Raw genomic sequence first — 18,824 nt, 5'->3', positions numbered from 1 at the left:
TTCTTCCTCTCCGACTGCCCCTGCTTGTGTTCCCTCTCTTGCTGGTTGTCTCTCTCTGTCAAATAAATCAATAAAATATTTTTAAAAAATTAAATTGATTAAATTTCTTTTAATAAATGATATTTATATCATTCCATTATGTGGATGTACTATTATTTAATAAATTTCCTAATGGAAGTTTGGATCATTGACATCCTTCTCCATGCCTGAATTTTATTGTGGAAATTTTCAAACCAATAGGAAGGCTGAAAACTTAAACATGGGCACCCATATTCCCACTACCTAGATTCTACCCCTTAACGTATAACTATACTTGCTTTATTACATATCTAGTCAACTATCCATCTTCTACCCACCCATCAATCCATCTATTTTTTTTTTTGGATGCATTTCAGACTAATTTAGAGACATTATTTATACTTCCTCCCAGATGCATTAGTCAGTATAAGATTAACAGGAGTTCAACATTTGTCCATGATTCTTTTTTTGCTGTGATTCTTCTGAGGTAAGATTTACACACACAGATCTTAAGTGCACCATTGAATGACTTACAGCAAACACATACTCCTATACAACCTAACTCCTGATCCAGGTACAGAACACTGCCATCACTCCAAAAAATCCTCTCATGATCTTTCCCAATTTCCTCCTGTGAAGGCAGCTACTGCTGTCTGCATACCGTCATTTTCCTGCTCTAGAACTTCGCCCAAGAGGAATCGGTAGCATGCGTTCCTTTGTATAAGGCTGCTGTCACTCAGCACAAGGTTTTCGAAGTTCATCTACACTGTTGCATTTGCTAGTAATTCTTACCTTTTCCTTGTTGACTAGTATTCTGTTGTGTAACTATCACACTCTGTTTACGCATGCTCCTGTTGATGGTCACCTGGGTTGTTTCTAGTTTGGGCTATTATGGACTAAAGCTGCCATGAAGATTTTTGTATATCACTTTTTGTGGACATATCTTTTTCACATCTCTTGAGTAAATACCTCGGAGTGGACTTTTTTTTTTTTTTTTTTTTGAGAAGGGAGAGAGAGAAGGGGAGAGCGAGAGAATTGTAAGCAGGCTCCAAGCCCAACAAGGAGCCTGATGCGGGGCTTGATCTCACAACCTTGAGATCATGACCTGAGCTGAAATCAAGAATTGGATGCTTAACTGAGTTACCCAGCCACCCCCAGGAGTGGAATTTTTGAGTCAAAGTAACCACTTTAATTCTTTCCTTTATAGTCCTTATGGTAAACTCCTTAATGCTAAGTAATATGCTTTTTCCATTATCTATCACTTTAATATTATGATTTTCCCCAGACCTCAGGAATCAGAATTATGTTAATTCATAAATACTGGTTAATGGCACTCTTATCAAATAGTCCAAATACAGCCTTATTTTATTGTTATAGTTAGATATAGTTAGTTATACAGTTAGGTGTTTTTAGCAATTTAATAATCACACAGGCTAACCCTGACTCCCAAATGAAACCTAGGATTCCAACAACAGATAAAATACATTTAAATATATTGGTCCTTTTCCTCTCCCATTGTATCCCCTTGCAGCTCTCCACACAGGGTAACTATCAACATGAATCCTGTGTTCATCATTCCCTTGCTTTCCTTTACATATAGATTTTCATTCTTATTTTAGTTTTTAGCATTATAAAAAGATATATGATGGGGGGGAAAAGCCACATGATCTTCTTAATTGATACAGAAAAACAGTTTGACAAAATTCAACACCCTTTTATGATAAAAACACTCAACAAACTAGGAACAAAAGAGAATTAGTTCAACATAATTAAGGTCATCTATGACAAACCCACAGCTATCAATAAGACAAGGGTGCCTGTTTTTGCCATATGTTCAACATAGTGCTGGAAGTCCTACTTGCAGCAATCAGACAAGAAAAAGAAAGGAAAGACATTCAAATTGTAAAGGAAGAAGTAAAATTATCTCTCTTTGCAGATGATAAGATCTTATACGTGGAAAACCCTGAAGATTACACACACACACACACACACACGCACACATATGCACAAAACCTGTTGAGACTAATAAATGAATTCAGTAAAGTTGCAGGGTACAAAATCAATACCTAAAGATCAGTTTTATCTCTATGCACCAACAATGAACAATCCAAAAAGGAAATCAAGAAAACAATTCCAGGGGCGCCTGGGTGGCACAGCGGTTAAGCGTCTGCCTTCAGCTCAGGGCATGATCCCGGCGTTCTGGGATCGAGCCCCACATCAGGCTCCTCTGCTGGGAGCCTGCTTCTTCCTTTCCCACTCCCCCTGCTTGTGTTCCCTCTCTCGCTGGCTGTCTCTCTCTCTGTCAAATAAATAAATAAAATCTTTAAAAAAAAAAGAAAACAATTCCATTTATAATAGCATCAAAAAGAATAAAACACTAAAGAACTTAACCAAGTAGGAAAAAGAGCTATCCACTGAAAACTACAAAATGTTGTTGAAATGAAAGAAAGCACAAATAAATGAAGTGACAACCCGTGTTCAGAGATTAGCAAACTTAATACTGTTAGAATACCAATACTGCCCAAAATGACCTACAGATTCAATGCAAACCTTATCAAAATACCAAGACTGTTTGTTTTGTTTTGTTTTTATTTTTGCTTTTTCAAAAATGAAAAACACATTTTACAGTCAAATGGAATCTCAAGGGACCCTGGATAGTCAAAATAATATTGAAAAAGAACAAAGCTGAAGGTCTCCCACCTCCGGATTTCAAAACTTACTACAAAGCTACAGTAATTAAATCGGTGTGCTACTGGCACATATATAGACTTATACACCAATGGAATAGAATAAAAAGCTTAAAAATAATCTCTTGCATATATGGTCAAATGATTTTTGACAAGGGTGCCAAGACCATTCAATGGGAGTAAGGATAGTCTTTTCAACAAATGTTGCTGGGAAAACTGACCATATGCATTTAAAAAAAAAAAAAAAGTAAAGAAGCTGAACCCTTACCTTACAGCATATACAAAAATTAACTAAAAATGGATCCCAAACCTAAACATTAGAGATAAAACTATAAATTTCTCAGAAGATAGGGAGAAATCTTTATGATAATTGGATTTGGCCATGATTTCTTGCCAAAAGCCAGCCAACAAAAAGCACAGGCAACAACAACAACAAAAAATAGATAAATTGGACTTCATCAAAACTTTAAAAATTGTGCATCAAAAGACACTGTCCCAGAGTAGAAAGGCCATCCGTGGCATGGAAAAAAATATTTGCAAATCACATATGTGATAAGGAATTTATATCCAGAGTATTTAGAGAACTCCCAAAAAGCAACAACAAAGAAGCAAACAACCCCACTAAGCATATGAGAAGACGTTCCTCTTCACTAATCATCAGGAAAATGAAAAGCAAAATCAAGGTGAGTCACCACCTCATACCCACTACGATGACTCCTAAAATCAACAAGGATAAAAAACAAACAACCCAATTACAAAATGGGCGAAGGGGGGCCGTGGGCGGCTCAGTCAATTAAATGTTTGCCTCTGGCTCAGGTCATGATCCCGGAGTCCCTCGATGGAGCCCCGCATCAGACTCCCTGCTCGGCAGGGAGCCTGCTTCTCCCTCTGCCTCTCACTCTGCTTGTGCTCTAGCGCGCTCTCTCTCTCCTAAAATAAAAAATCTTTTAAAAAAATGGAGCCTAATTTAAAATTATTTGTTGATCTCTGCTAATACTTTTTGCTTTTGATGGAATCTATATATTCTTTTCCTTTTGAAATGCTTCCTCAAAAGTCTAGTAATCCTAGCTTGTGACTCCATTTGACCTGGAGTATTCTCTGCAGGCAGCTTCAGAAGCACAGACCTAGCAGAGTTGGCCCCAGTGGGTGCTGAGGCTGGGGAAGGGGTGGGGCGGGAACAGTCCCCAGGGAGAGAGTTCTGGGTACCAGCCAATCATTTGTTCTTGGAGGAAGAGGGTAGGGGAAGATTAGTTGGTCCCCACCTGCTTCTCTTCCTCCAAAGCTCAGGGATTCTGTGCTGGCTTAATTTGACACCTGGGGACACCTGAACCAGTCTGCATGTGTTAGCAGGCCCTGTTTTTTCCAAGGTAATGCAGAATGGTCTGGAAGCAAGATAAAAACTCCAATAGTTCCCGCCTATTTTACTCTCCAATCAGCCTGGCTGCCTCCAGTATAGGCCTCATCTGAACACGTTAACAGTTAAAAACAGTCCCACCCCACCTGGGGGATTTGAACTTGACTCTGGAGGGGGAGCCATTGACTCTGGAGGGAGATGCACCAGCGTCTCTGTCATATTTTTTTGTAGCCCCCACTCTTTCTTTAAAAATCAAATATATGTGGTTTTAAAAAAGAGAGAGAAAGTTTATAATAAAAAGCAGGGCCCTTCCGCTCTGCCCCACCTCTTTCCCAGTCACACCTCCTGGAAGCAAACACTTACATCCTCTCTTTTTTATAGCTTTCCTGATGGACACCTGTAAGGGAAGAACTCTTTGTTTTCCCCTCCTACTAGGGAAGACCCGAGCTCTTCCCTACTGTGTTTCCCCTCTGGGAGTCACTTTGACTACTCACACATAACACGTTGCTTCCGGTGTGCAGTTGCTCCCCAGCAGACTGGAAGCTAGGGAGATGCTTGGGGCTGTCCACCCCAGAGCCCCTGACCTTGAACACTAAGCAACACATTCTGCTGCCTATTCTGTTTGATGGGACTATACAGGGAGGACAGGATCTCTACATTTTCAAGATCGAGATTAACAAGGGCATACGGGGTATGCTTGCACAAACAAGCTATCCAGATGTGCCATACTACCGGTCACCAAATGTCTGGTGGTTTTCCCCACACCAAGCAATTCTCTCTGATACCAGCTGAGTGTCCTACAATTCAACTCAATTCTGGCACTCTTTGCCCGTCAGATCCCGCAGGTCAGTCCCACAGACTGCCCCACTACCCCTGATAGCAGACATCAGATACCAATCAAAAGCCCATGTTGTGCTTCTGACCAACCAGCTGTAGATCAGAGATTCCAACAACCCTTTCCTTGGGTTCCATTAATTTGCTAAAGCAGTTCACAGAACTCAGGGAAATGTGAAGAGGAATGGCCAGATGAACAGCTACCTAAGTAGGGCGAGGCCTGGCGGGGGGAGGGGGTTGGTCCCAAGCACGGGAGTTTCTGTCCCTGTGGAAGTGGTGTGCCTCACCCTACGGTGTGGAAGTGTTCACACATCTGGAAGCTCTCTGCTCCCTGTTCTATCGGGATTTTATGGCAGCTTCCTCATGCAGGCATGGTCAATCATTTTTTTTCTTTTAAAAATTTTTTATTTTAATTCAATTAACATATAATGTTATTGGTTTCACAGGTACAGGTCTGTGATTCATCAGTCTTACATAATACCTAGTGCTCATTACATCACATGCCTTCCTTAATGCCCATCACCCAGTTACCCCACCCCTCTACCCACCTCCCCTCCAGCAACCCTCAGTTTATTTCCTATGATTAAGAGTCTCTTATAGTTTGTCTTCCTCTCTGGTTTTCATCTTGTTTTTTCGTTTTTTGTTTTATTCCTCCCTTCCCCTCTGTTTTGTTTCTTAAGTTCCACATATCAGTGAGATCATATATTTGTCTTTCTCTGATTGACTTATTTCACTTAGCATAATACCCTCTAGTTCCATCCACATCATTGCAAATGGCAAGATTTCATCTTTTGATGGCTGCATAATATTCCATTGTATATATACACCACATCTTTTTTTTTTTTTTTTTTTTTTTTTACACACCACATCTTCTTTATCCATTCATCTGTTGATGGATGTCTGGGCTCTTTCCATAGTTTGGCTATTGTGGAGATTGCTGTTATAAACATTAGGGTACAGGGGCCCCTTCAGGTCCCTACATATGTATCTTTGGGGTAAATATCCAGTAGTGCAATTGCTGGGTCATAGGGTAGCTCTATTTTCAACTTTTTGAAGAACCTCCATACTGTTTTCCAGAATGGCTGCACCAGTTTGCATTCCCACCAGCAGCGTGAGAGGGTTCCCCTTTCTCCACATCCTCGCCAGCATTTGCTTTTCCCTGTCTTCATTCTGACTGGTGTGAGGTTTCAGTGTGGTTTCTGATTTGTGTTTTCCTGATGCCGAGTGATGTTAAGCATGTTTTCCTGTGTCTGTTGGCCATTTGTATGTCTTCTTTGGAGAAATGTCTATCTTTCCATTTCTTGATTGGATTATTTGTTCTTTGGGTGTTGAGTTTGATAAGTTCTTTATAGATTTTGGATACTAGCCCTTTATCTGATATGTCATTTGCAAGTATCTTCTCTCATTCTGTCGGTTGTCTTTTGGTTTTGTTGACTGTTTCCTTTGTTGTACAAAAGCTTTTTATTTTGGTGAAGTCCCAATAGTTCATTTTTGCCTTTGTCTCCCTTGCCTTTGGAGATGTGTCTAGCAAGAAGTTGCTGTGGCTGGGATCGAAGAGGTTGCAGGCACGATCAACCATTAACTGCATTTCTAGGGCCCCTCCCCTCCCAGGAGGGTGTGGAGGAGGTGGAGCTGAAAATTCCAAGCTCTTTCCGGTGACCAGCCCCCCATCCAAAGGCCATCCTGCTCACCCAGAGTCACCTCATTAGAACAAAAGATGCTCCTAATGTTCTTATCACCTAGGAAATTACAAGGGTTTTAGGAGTCTGGCAGGACCTGGGGGCAGAGACCAATATATGTATTTTCTATTAGCCCACAATACCTCTTTAGCTTTAAAAGTATGTTAATCTTGTTATTTCTCCTTTCCTCATTATTATGAGAAGAGTTTATTGTGAAAATAAAAGAAGCCTCATTTAAAGTGGAGCCAGAAAGTCCTGAAGGGGGAGCTCTTGCGTGTACGGCTCCTTGCAGCCTGAGGAGCCAACAGAAAGAAGGGATCCCTCGACAAGGGAAAACATTTTTCACATAGGAATTTCATCTCCTGATTTTAAGAAGGAAGATCCCCCCTGCCCCAGGGAAGGCAACAACACACAGACCTCCACTTGTGGCCAATGAGAAACCATCACAATCTCAACCTCTGTTCTCCAATGAACTTTTGTCTAAAACAACCTTCCCCATTTTCCTCCTAAAACCTATTACAAGTTGACCTTGTCTTTGTCTCTTCGGACTTGCGTATGGTTCACCGTAGTGCGCTTGCCCCAAATCCCAATTTTCCTGCTACTCCCAAATAAATTCATTTTGTTGGTAGAATAACTGGCTATTTTATGATTTGTTCATTTATATATTTAAACCAATGTAAAACCTCGGACACAAATGTTGGGTTGTCAACATCACAGCTGCAATCAGGCATTGGAACTGAATTTTTTGTTTTTTGGGTTTTTTTAATGTGTAATTGAGGACAGTGTTGTCATTTTGCTAGCTTTCACTTTTCCCCCCCTCGCACTACTCTTTTAGGTAAAAGACATTTGGCAGCTAGATTTTAAAGGGTTTTTCCTTATATATTTAAATATATTTTTAAACGATATTAGGTTAGAATTTTTTTGTGAACAAAAGGAAAAACATCTTTAGGGTCAGAAATTTCTACTTACACATAAAAGACCTGTTTTTGGATTAGTGAATACCACAATCTCTAAAATTATGTGTGCATTAGAGCTCTCTAATATCCAAAGAAACAACTTCCTTTCAAAAATCATCATATGATGTTCTAAGTATTTTGAGTTTGGCTAACAAAAATCACCCTCTTTAATAAAGCAAGTGTAATCTAAACATTATTGTTATGGACAAAGAACTCCCTGGAAATTCTTCTTTACAAAAGTCACTTTCATTTTAAAAATTATTTATTATTGTTTAATATACCATGCTAGATTAGTTTCAGGTGCATACTGTAATGATTCAACAATTCTATACATTACTCGGTGCTCATCAAGATAAGTGTACTCTTTTTTTTTTTTTTAAAGATTTATTTATTTATTTATTTATTTGACAGAGATAGAGACAGCCAGCGAGAGAGGGAACACAAGCAGGGGGAGTGGGAGAGGAAGAAGCAGGCTCATAGCAGAGGAGCCTGATGTGGGGCTCGATCCCATAACGCCGGGATCACGCCCTGAGCCGAAGGCAGACGCTTAACCGCTGTGCTACCCAGGCACCCCAAGATAAGTGTACTCTTAATCACTTTTATCTCTTTCACCCATCCCCTCTCCCATCTCTCCTCTGTCAACCACCAGTTTGTTTTCTGTATTTAAGATGTTTGCTTGTTTCTCTCTCCTCCCCTTTGTTTGTTTCTTAAATTCCATGAGTGAAATTGTATGGTATTTGTCTGTCTCTGTCTGACTTGTTTCACTTAGCATAATACTCTCTAGGTCCATCCGTGTTGTAGATGGCAAGATCCCATTCTTTTTTCTGGCTGGGTAGTATTCCATGGTGTATATATACCACATCTTTATCCATTCATCTGTGGATGGGCACTTGGATTGCTTCTATATCTTGCGTATTGTAAATAATGCTGCAATAAACACAGGGATGCATGTATCTTTTTTAATTCATGTTTTTGTTTTCTTTGGGTAAATACCTCGAAGTGGAATTACTGGATCATATGGTATTTCTATTTTTAATTTTTTGAGGGAACTCCATGCTGTTTTTCACAGTGATAGTATCAGTTTGCATTCCCACCGGCAGTGCAGGAAGGTTTTTTTTTTTTCTTTCTCTACATCCCTGCCAACACTTGTTATTTCTTGTGTTTTTGATTGTAGCCATTCTGACAGGTGTGAGGTGATATCTCGTTGTGGTTTTGATTTATATTTCCCTGATGATGAGTGATGCTGGGCATCTTTTCTTGTGTCCAGTGGCCCTTTGCATATCTTTAGAAAAAATGTCTATTCAGGTAACTGCATATTTTTTAATTGGATTTTTTTTTTTTTTTGGTGTTGAGTTGTAGAAGTTCTTTATATATTTTGGATATTAACGCCTTATTGGTTATATCATTTGCAAATATTTTCTTTCATTCAGTAGGTTGCCTTGTCATTTTGCGGGTGATCTCCTTCATTGTGCAAAAACTTTTTATTTTGGTGTAGTCCCAATAGTTTAATTTTTCTTTTGTTTCCCCTGCCTGAGGCGACATAGCTAGAAAAAAATGTTCCTGTAGCTGAGTCAAAGGAATTCCTGCCCATATTTTCTTCTAGGAGTTTTATGGTTTTACCTCTCAGATTTAGGTCTTTAATCCATTTTGAGTTTATTTTTGTGTATACTGTAAGAAAATGGTCCAGTTTCATTCTTTTGCATGTAGCTGTCCAGTTTTCCCAACACCATTTGTTGAAGAGAGTCTCTTTTCCTCATAGTATATTCTTACCTCCTTTGTTGTAGATTAATTGACTGTATCTGTGTGGGTTTATTTCTGGGCTCTCTATTCTGTTCTATTGATCTATGTATTTATTTTTGTGCCAATACCATATTGTTTTGAATATTGGCTATTTTATTTTTAAGGTTAGCATACATAGTCACATAGATCAAAACAGAAATAAGAAGTTAAAAACATATGGAAAGTCTTCTCCGTACTTCATTTTACACTCACACACACATACACACACACACTCACCCCTCACTGTATATTATATAAGATTGTCATTGTTTGTCCTCTTCTGCTATTGCAAATGATGCTTCCATGAATAACCACTACATGTCATTTTGCATGTGTGCAAATAGGATACATTTTCAGAATGGAATTTTTCAATCAAAAAGCTTATTTTTTAACAGCTTTATGGGGATAGAACTCAAATACTATGGAATTCATCCATTTATAGTGTATAACCCAATCATTTTTAGTGTGGAAAGACCAACCAAATGAGAATAAGCAAAGGCTTATTCAGAACTTTCTATAGCAAAGGAATCAGCCACCATCATTTGCATTTTGGCAGACTCAAAGGCAGGCAGAGGAGTGGGAAAGATTTATTGTGTAAAAAAGGGAAGGCTCCAAATGTGTCCTGATTGGAGGCTGTTGGTATGGGGGATCTGGAGGCAGGCTAAGTAGAAGTGAGGCATCCAATGTGATTGGTTAGGAATACACATTTGCCTTTTCTTGTTGGTCCTCAGCTGGAAACAGGGACAAAAATTAGAGAAGGTGACAGTTATTAATCAAATCCTGGCTCCTTGGGGCCAGTTGTTACAGGTATTCTTTCCTGGCTTACTGAACCAGTTGTTAGAGAGATATAATGGTCTGACTTCTTGCAAGACTGACTTAGAGATAGCAGGCTGGCTTTCTGGGTTGGTTATTACAGATAATGGGTTGGTTTCCTGGGCTGATTGCTGCAAATGGCAGGTCAGAATTCTATTTTTATATACAGTCAGGCCATTGTCCATTTTTACATTCATTCTCTCACTATGTTCCCAAAGTTGTGCAACCATCACCATTGTTTAAATCCATTTACATCACCCCAAAAGAAACCCTGTACCTATTAGCAGTGCCTCATTTTCTTCCTATCCCCCAACCATAGCCAACCAGTAATCTACCTTCTGTCTCTACAGGTTTGCCTGTTGTGAACGTTTCACATAATTGGAATCATACAATGTGGTCTTTAAGACTTAGCATAATTTCATTTAGCATAATGTCTTCAAGTTTCATCCATATTATAGCATGCATCAGTACTTCATTACCTTTTATTGCTGGATACTCTTCATTGTACAGCTCATGATTTTATAATTTTGAAAAATATTAATACATTTTCTCTATAATGATTGTACTAATTTCATTCTTACCAGCAATATATGAGAATATTTATTTTCCCACAGACAATTTTCTAATTTTTTCCACCAATTCGATATTAGTGGAAAGTAGTATTCCAATTTACTTTTAATTTTTTTATTGTAAATGAGGCTGAACATCTTTTCATATCTAAAATCCATTTCCATTTATTTTCTGGAAACTGTTTATACTTTTTGTCCATTTTTCTTATCTATGTAATTTGTAGAAGCTTTTTATACATTCTGTAGGTTAGCCCTCCGTAATACGAAATTTGACTATTTTATCTTGATTTTTATTTGTCTCTTATGTTAAAAAAATTTTTTTCACTGTGTAGAAAATTATTTTTTTGGTTCATTTCTTATATTTAAAATTTTGATTTACTTAGAGTTTATCCCAGTTACAGTGTAAAATATTCATCTAACTTAATTTTTCTTAGATTGCTACCTGGTTGTCCCAACACCACTTATAAAATAGTCTGTAGTTTTTCCATTCATTTGAAATTTCACATTATCACAATCCAAATTCCCATATTTTTGGTCTGTTTTTGGACTATCATTTCCCATTAGTTGTCTATCTACACATAGGGCTGTACTAACTTATTTTAACTATTGAGTCTTTTTTTTTTTTTAAGATTTTATTTATTTATTTGTCAGAGAGAGAGAGCACAAGGAGGGGGGAGGAGCAGAGGAAGAAGCAGAAGGGGACTGGGCTGAAGGAGCCCTTGAGACTCCAACCATCATTGTTCCTTCTTCACATTAAGATTGTCTCCCCTTACACCAGAGTTCTCCACTCTGGTTGTGCAATGGACCACCTAGACAGATTTCAAACTGCTGGCATCCCACCCTGAGATTCTGATGTAATTGGTTTGCGGAGTGCCCTGAGTATGGGTGTTTTTAAAATCCCAGGTCCCACTTCCAGGTGATTCTGATGTGCAGCCAAAATTGAGAATTACTGCCTTTCAAATTCTACAGATCACCTGGAATAAACAGAATGTTGATGAGCAGTTTTGTATGGCTATCTGGAGCACCCTAAAGCCTTTTCTTGTTTTTCAGGACTATTCAAAATCCAGATTCCTCAGTGACGTGTGCAACGCTTCTGGCTTAGCTGGCAGATGGGGCCAAGGCACTTTTTGACTTGCTGAGTCAGCCTATCCAGCCGTTGCCAGTCCACCCCACCTCCTGTTCTGTCAGTGTCTCCTGCAACCTTCTCCAATCTCTTTCCCATGCTGTCTCAGCTGAAACAGGACCCAGTTGTTGCCTTAATTGCCTCCATTTGACCACAGTCTGCACTTTCTGATTAAGTTTTTCTTTCCAGCTTCTCTCTTAACTCAGGCAAAAGACCCGGTGGGCAAAGCATCCTGTGATTGGAACCAAAATTACCCCCTCAAGCAATTACGACTGTGCTAATGTCAGCAAGACCCTGAGTGACTGACTGCAAGAGAATGATGGACCTGGCCTTTATTGCCTACCTGAACATACCCACTGACCTTTGTCCCACATTTTTCCATATATAAACCTGGAAGTATTTTCAGTACTTTGGAGACAGGCTTCGGGACACTAGTCTGCTGTGTTCCCAGTATAGGCCTCACTGGAATAAATTCCACTCTTGTTTTACCACCACAAGTCTCTCTGCCTTTGGACTTTGTCAGTGGTGAGTGGCCAAACCTAGTCTGTTTGGGACCCCTGGAGCCACGTGCTCTTGTACTGTTGGTCTTCTGGTAACATGGACTCATGGGTTTCTTTATCAAATAGATATGGAGGTAACGCCAGATCAAGACGACTCAATTTCTCTTATGTTCAACTTCCCTATGTGACCTGAATCTATTTTTCTAGAACAGGTATAATAGACATTTTATACTTCCAGTAATATATTTCTCGTGGGGAATTAAAAAGGAGAATTCTTAAGATCAAGTAAAAGCTCTTTGGGAAGGCAGTAAGAACCAGGCCCTATAAATATTTTGCTCCAGTGTGTGAGATTGTAAACAAGCAAAACTTCAAGTATCACCACGTCTTCAAGTCGTGTGGAGGAGAACGAGTCCTGGTCTGAACACCCTGGGCACCAATGAACCAGCCCATCATGTGGGCACTGTGAAAAAACACGCTTGCCCTTCCTTTAATCTCCATTCTCCCTGAAAACAGCGGAGACATTTGAAGTCTTGTCCATTTGAAAGTCTGGTAGTTGATGCTGGCTGTTGGCTCTAGGCTGAGGGTCTAGCTGGGGCTGCCACTGAAATAGCCACATGTAGTCTCTCTGTGTGGCCTGAACTTCCTCACAACATGGTGGCTGGGTTCCAAGGTCAAGCCAAGAGATGAGCTGAGAGGAAGCTATATTGCCATTCATGCACTAGCCTTGGAAGCCACATGGCATCCCTTCTGCTACATTCTATTGGTTGAGAAAGTTACAGGTTTTCCATTCACCTTTGAAGGGAGAAAGCATAGACCTGACCTCTCAGTGCAGGAGTGTCAATGTCACAAAATAAGAAAAGCCCTTGAGATGGGATATACAATCGTATGTCCGTCTTTGGAAAACAGGCTGTTACAGGGGGTGAACGTGAAAAATAATTACTACACAACATGATAATATTGATATCTTAGAGATCCCACAGCTGCTACTGACAAAAATAATAACAGTGGGTATTAGGTTCCAACTTGTACTGGGAATTTTATGTTCTTTCTTTCAAAACAGCTTTATTGAGATATATTTCCAATACCATAAAAATCATCCAGTTAAAGTGTACAATTTAGGGGTTTTCTAATATACACAACAGAGTTGTGTAACCACTACCACCTAATTCCAGAATGTTTCCAACTACCCAAAAGAAACTCAGTAAACATTGGCAGTGACTCCCCATTACCTCACTACTCTCAGCCCCTGGCAACCATTGATCTACTTTCTATCTCTATATGCTTATTCTAAACATTCCATATAAATGGGATGGTACGCTATGTGGTCTTTTGTGACTGTCTTCTTTCACTTAGCAATAGTGTTTTCAGGGTTCATCCATGTTATATGTTATTTCTCAGTCCTCAAAACAGTCTGAGTTGATGACTCCTTCTCATTTCTGTGAGAAAATAGAAGCAATCAGAAGAGAATTTCCAAAAGTTCTTATCGGCTACTGTGCCCATGTTAATTTTACCTTTTATGGTGGGTGAACAATGACCAACATATAATAAACATGAGAATTTGTGAATAAATAAGCCTACAGTGGTTGTTCATAAAGTGTAGTCCTTTGACCTACAGTATCACAATGTCTGACTCCTGCAGTTCCTAGGCCTTCAACCCTGACCTATTAAATCAGAATTTCCAGAGATGGGGTCCAAGTGATTGAATTACAGAGACTGATTAATTGATTAGGTAATATATTCATGAGGTTCACAATTCGAAAGATACAAAAGGGTATGCCATGAAATTTTCCTTCCCATTTCTGTCCTCTATCCAGTCAGCTCCTCTCTCTAGGGGCAACTAATTTCACCAATCTTTTGAATTTTTTCAGAGATATGTTCTACAAATGAATAAATATGCATGTAATATTCTTGTGCTTCACTACTTCCCCCACAATCAGAGGCTTACTATATATACTTTTATGCCCATTGTTCATATTTAAATATAACTTATATATAAAATGTTTATGTACAGTTTAAAGAACACTACCACGAACACCCATATGTCCATCTCTCAGATTAAGAACTAGAACGTCACTGCTACCCTGAGATATCCCCAAGGTGCTTTTCCTCCATCACCACCAGGGGGAACCTGGCTGAATTTTCATCTTAACCACAATTTTGCTTAACTTTTCACATTTACCAGCTATGCATGTATTCTTAGATGATATTGCATTTAGTTGAGCCTGCTTATGAACTTTATGTCAATGAAGTCGTTTTGTATATGTTAATTAGTAAATTGTTCCTTTTACTCAAGGTTTTTTTTTTTTTAAGATTTCATTTAGATTCATTTCATTAAGATCGAGAGAGGGAGAGAGCACAAGCACAGGGAGCAGCAGAGGGAGAGGGAGAAGCAGGCTCCCCACTGAGCAGGGATCCCAATGCGGGGTTTGATCCCAGGAACCCAAGATCATGACCTGAGCTGAAGGCAGATGCTCAACCGACTGAGCCACCCAGGCACCCCTCAATATTGTTTTTGAGGAACAAACAGGTTGATGCCTAAGCTGTCATGTATTTATTTTCACTGGTGTCTGATATTCCATTTTGTATTTATGTGACACATAAACATTTATTTATCAGTTCCACTATTGATGGACATTTGGGTTGTCACAGATTTTGCTACATTGAACAATGCTGTTATAGAGTTGGTTGTGCAAGCCTCCTGTTGCACATGTCAAGTTTCTGGAACTATGCTATCCAGTACGGTAGCCATTAGCCCTATGTGGCTATCGAGAGCCTAAGATATGGCCAATCCAAATGCAGCAAGTCTAGAATATTGACTGAATTTTGAAGACTTAGTATGAAAAAGAAACCTAAAATATGTCATTGTCAATGTTTTTATATTTATTAAATACTGAAACAATAAAATTTTAGACACATTGGCTTAAGTTAAAATATTAAAATTAATTTCAAGTAATTCTTACTTTTTTAAATGAGCTATTAGGAAACTTAAAATTACATATATGGCTTGCATTCTATTTCCATAGGACATGCTGTTCAATAAGGTATCTATCTTATTGTGGAACTACTTGGTCTAATATTTGGTGATACCCAAGTGCTTTGCAAAATGGTTATAACATTTACACTTTTACCAGCAATGCATGAATGCTCCTCTTGCCACCTCCCCCAGCATTGTCCAGGTTTTAAATTTTTGCCAATCTGGTGGATATGAAATGTTATTGCATTGTAGTTTAAATGTGCATTTCCCTGATTACTAAAGATGTTGAGAATTCTTTTTTTTCAGGCACTAGGCTAAGTTCTATACATGCACTTTAAAAAGTATTTTTGGGGTGCCTGGGTGGTTCAGTCGGTTAAGCATCTGCCTTCAGCTCAGGTCATGATCCCAGAGTCCTGGGATCCAGCCCTGTGTCTGGCTCCTGGCTCAGTGGGGAGTCTGCTTCTCCCTCTCTCTCTGTCCCTCCCCACCCTGCTTGGGTGCTCTCTCTCTTGCTCTGTTCTCTCTCTCAAATAAATAAGTAAAATCTTCAAAAAACTGCTTTTTTTGAGTATAGTTGACACACAATGTTATGTTAGTTTCAGGTGTACAACATAGTGATTCAACATCTCTATATGTGATGCTATGCTTACTACAAATGTAGCTCCCATCTGTTACCATACATCACTATTACAATATCACTGACTGTATTCCCTATGCTGTGCTTTTCATCCCTGTGACTTACTCATTCCATAACTGGAAGCCTGTATCTCCCACTCCCCCTCACCCATTTTTCCCATCCGCCTACCCACCTTCCTTCTGGCCACCACCAGTTTGTTCTCTGTATTTATAGGTCTGATTCTGCTTTTTGTTGTCTATGCATTTGTTTTTGTTTTAGATTCCACAGATGGGTGAAATCATATGGTATTTGTCTTTCTTGGTCTGACTTATTTTGCTTAGCATAAAACCCTCTAGGTCCATCCATGTTGTTGCAAATGGCAAGATCTCATCCTTTTTTATTGCTGTGTAATATTCCTGAGTGTGTGTGTGTGTGTGTGTGTGTGTGTGTGTGTACCACATCTTTATCCATTCTAAGAATGGTGAGCATTTTGTCTTATGTTCATTTATATTTTTTCTTCTGTTTTTTCTTTATGGCTCTTTCATTTTCTATTTCAGTGTATCTCTTTTTTATTGATTGATAGGAATTATTTATCTATTCTGAGTACTAACCCTCTATTATTTCTGTGTCATGCAAATATGTTTGTTTGGCTTAAAACTTACTTTTTCACTCTTTTTGATGAAAACCTTTGGCTTTGAAGCAAACTCAAAGTTACAGAAAAGTTACAAGAGTACTACAAATAACTTACTTGTATAATACAAATAAAGTTTTCCCAAACCATTTGAGAGTAAGTTGTCAATATGATGTCCCATTATCTATGAATACTTTAGTGTATGGTTTTTATGAACAGGGACATTCTCCTACATCACTACAGTACAACAAGATGGTTATTAGGGAAATGCTATCTGGCAGCATTTTGTTCAGTTTTTCATTGTAACCTGGGGATGGGATAGGCTGTAGTGGGTTCATGTCATCTGAGTAAGGAGCAAAGCCCAAATAGCATTTTAAAATTACATTTTGTTGTTGCTGCAGTTTGTAAATGTAATTAATATATATTTTTCCCATTGACATCAGATACATAAAAATCAGATGAATTATAATTCTTGGTCTCTGACACATTATTGTTAGTCCTTTCACAACCTTCTTTTATTTGTTTATTTAAAAAATATAATGAAGACTTGTGAACCCACATCAACCCAAAAACTTGAGTAGATCCAATAATTGACAGCAACATATGTGTTCTTCTCCTATTCTATCCTCGGATTTTCCCGCGACCATTTTCCTGTATTTTAGATTTATCTTTCCTTTCTTATTAATATAGTGTATATGCTTAGTCTTACACAGAACATGTGTAATACGTGTATTGCTCAGTCTTACCTTAATAGCAACTGTACTGAGATACAATTCACATATCATACAATTTACTCTTTTAAAGTATAGAATTAGTGATTTTTACACATTCATGCTGTTGTGTGACCATCACCATAATCTACTCTTTTCCTATGGATTTCTCTAATGGACATTTCACATAAATGAAATTAAATAATATGTGTTTTTTGTGGGGTGACTGGTGGTTCAGTTGGTTGGCTGTCTGACTCTTGGATTTTGGCTTGGGTCATTGTCTCAGGGTCATGGGATTGAGCCCTGCGTTGGGCTCCCTGCTCAGCCTGGAGTCTGCTGAAGATTCTCTCTCCCTCCCCCTGCTCTGCATTCCCCCCTTCCTTGGCTTGTGCATATATTCTCTCTCTCTGTCTCTTTCTAAAATAAATGAATAAAAATAAAAATAAAAGCTTAAAAAGTAATATGTGGTTTTTTTGTGTCTAGGTTTTTTCACTCTGCATCATGTTTTCAGGTACATTNNNNTGTAGCATGTGTCAGCACTTAATTTCTTGTTATAGATGGATAATAGTCCATTGTATGGATATATGCATTTTATCTATTCATCGGTTGATGGACATTTTGATTGTTCCCTACTTTTGGCTACTGTGAATAATAGTGTTATGAAAATTTGTGTACAGGCTTTCTGTGTGGACATACATGTTTTCCGTTCTCCTGGATATATGCTCAGGAGTGGAGGTTCTGGGACATGTGGCTACTTTATGGATAACTTTTGGAGGCGATGCCAAACTGTTTTCTAAAAGGGCTGCACCATTTTACATTCCTATCAGCAATGAATGAGGGTTCTTATCTCCACATCCCTGTCAGTCATGATTGTCCGTCTTGTGGTTTTTAGCCATCTAATGAGGGTGAAGCGGGAGCTCATTGTGGTTTTGATTTGCCTTTCCTGATGACTAATATTGTTGAGCATCCTTTTATTGGCCTTTTGCATATCCTCTTTGGATATGAAATGTCTGTTCAAATACCTTGCTTATTTTTAATTGAGTTTCTTGTCTCATTTTTGGGCTGTACGTATTCTTTATATATTCTAGATATAAGCCCCTGATCAGGTTTATGATTTGTAAGTATGTCCTCCCATTCTGTCAGTTGTCTTTTCATTTTTTTGATATAATGGAGATGACCCAGCTTGGACCATGAGGAAAAGGAAAACGCTTAGGGATGGTGGAGCAGTAACACAGAAGAAGGATCCGATTCATGAGAGAGAAATAAACTTCTGCTTTGTCGAATCACTGATAATAATTGTGTCATACATCCAATAGCACATTTTCCCTTTTCAAATGCCTTCATATCCATTACTGGACTATGTTTCCATAGACGCTCTGTGAGGTAAGTAGCACCATGTTATTCCCATCTCACAAAAGAGAAACCTGAGACTCAGAAAGCTCAGTGACTGACATGGTGTCACACAGCTTGTGGGTGCAAAGTGGCAACGAATTCTTAGCACCAAGCCTCCCCACCTCCTACGAGCCCTTATCTCCTAGCTGGGGAGAAGAGGGAGTTATATTCTGTCTTAGGGGAAGAAGG

This window comes from Ursus maritimus, unplaced genomic scaffold, assembly GCF_017311325.1.
Source record: "Ursus maritimus isolate PB19 unplaced genomic scaffold, ASM1731132v1 scaffold_6, whole genome shotgun sequence".
Lineage (NCBI taxonomy): Eukaryota > Metazoa > Chordata > Mammalia > Carnivora > Ursidae > Ursus > Ursus maritimus.
The sequence above is the reverse complement of the archived record's forward strand: the minus strand, read 5'-3'. Positions refer to the sequence as shown.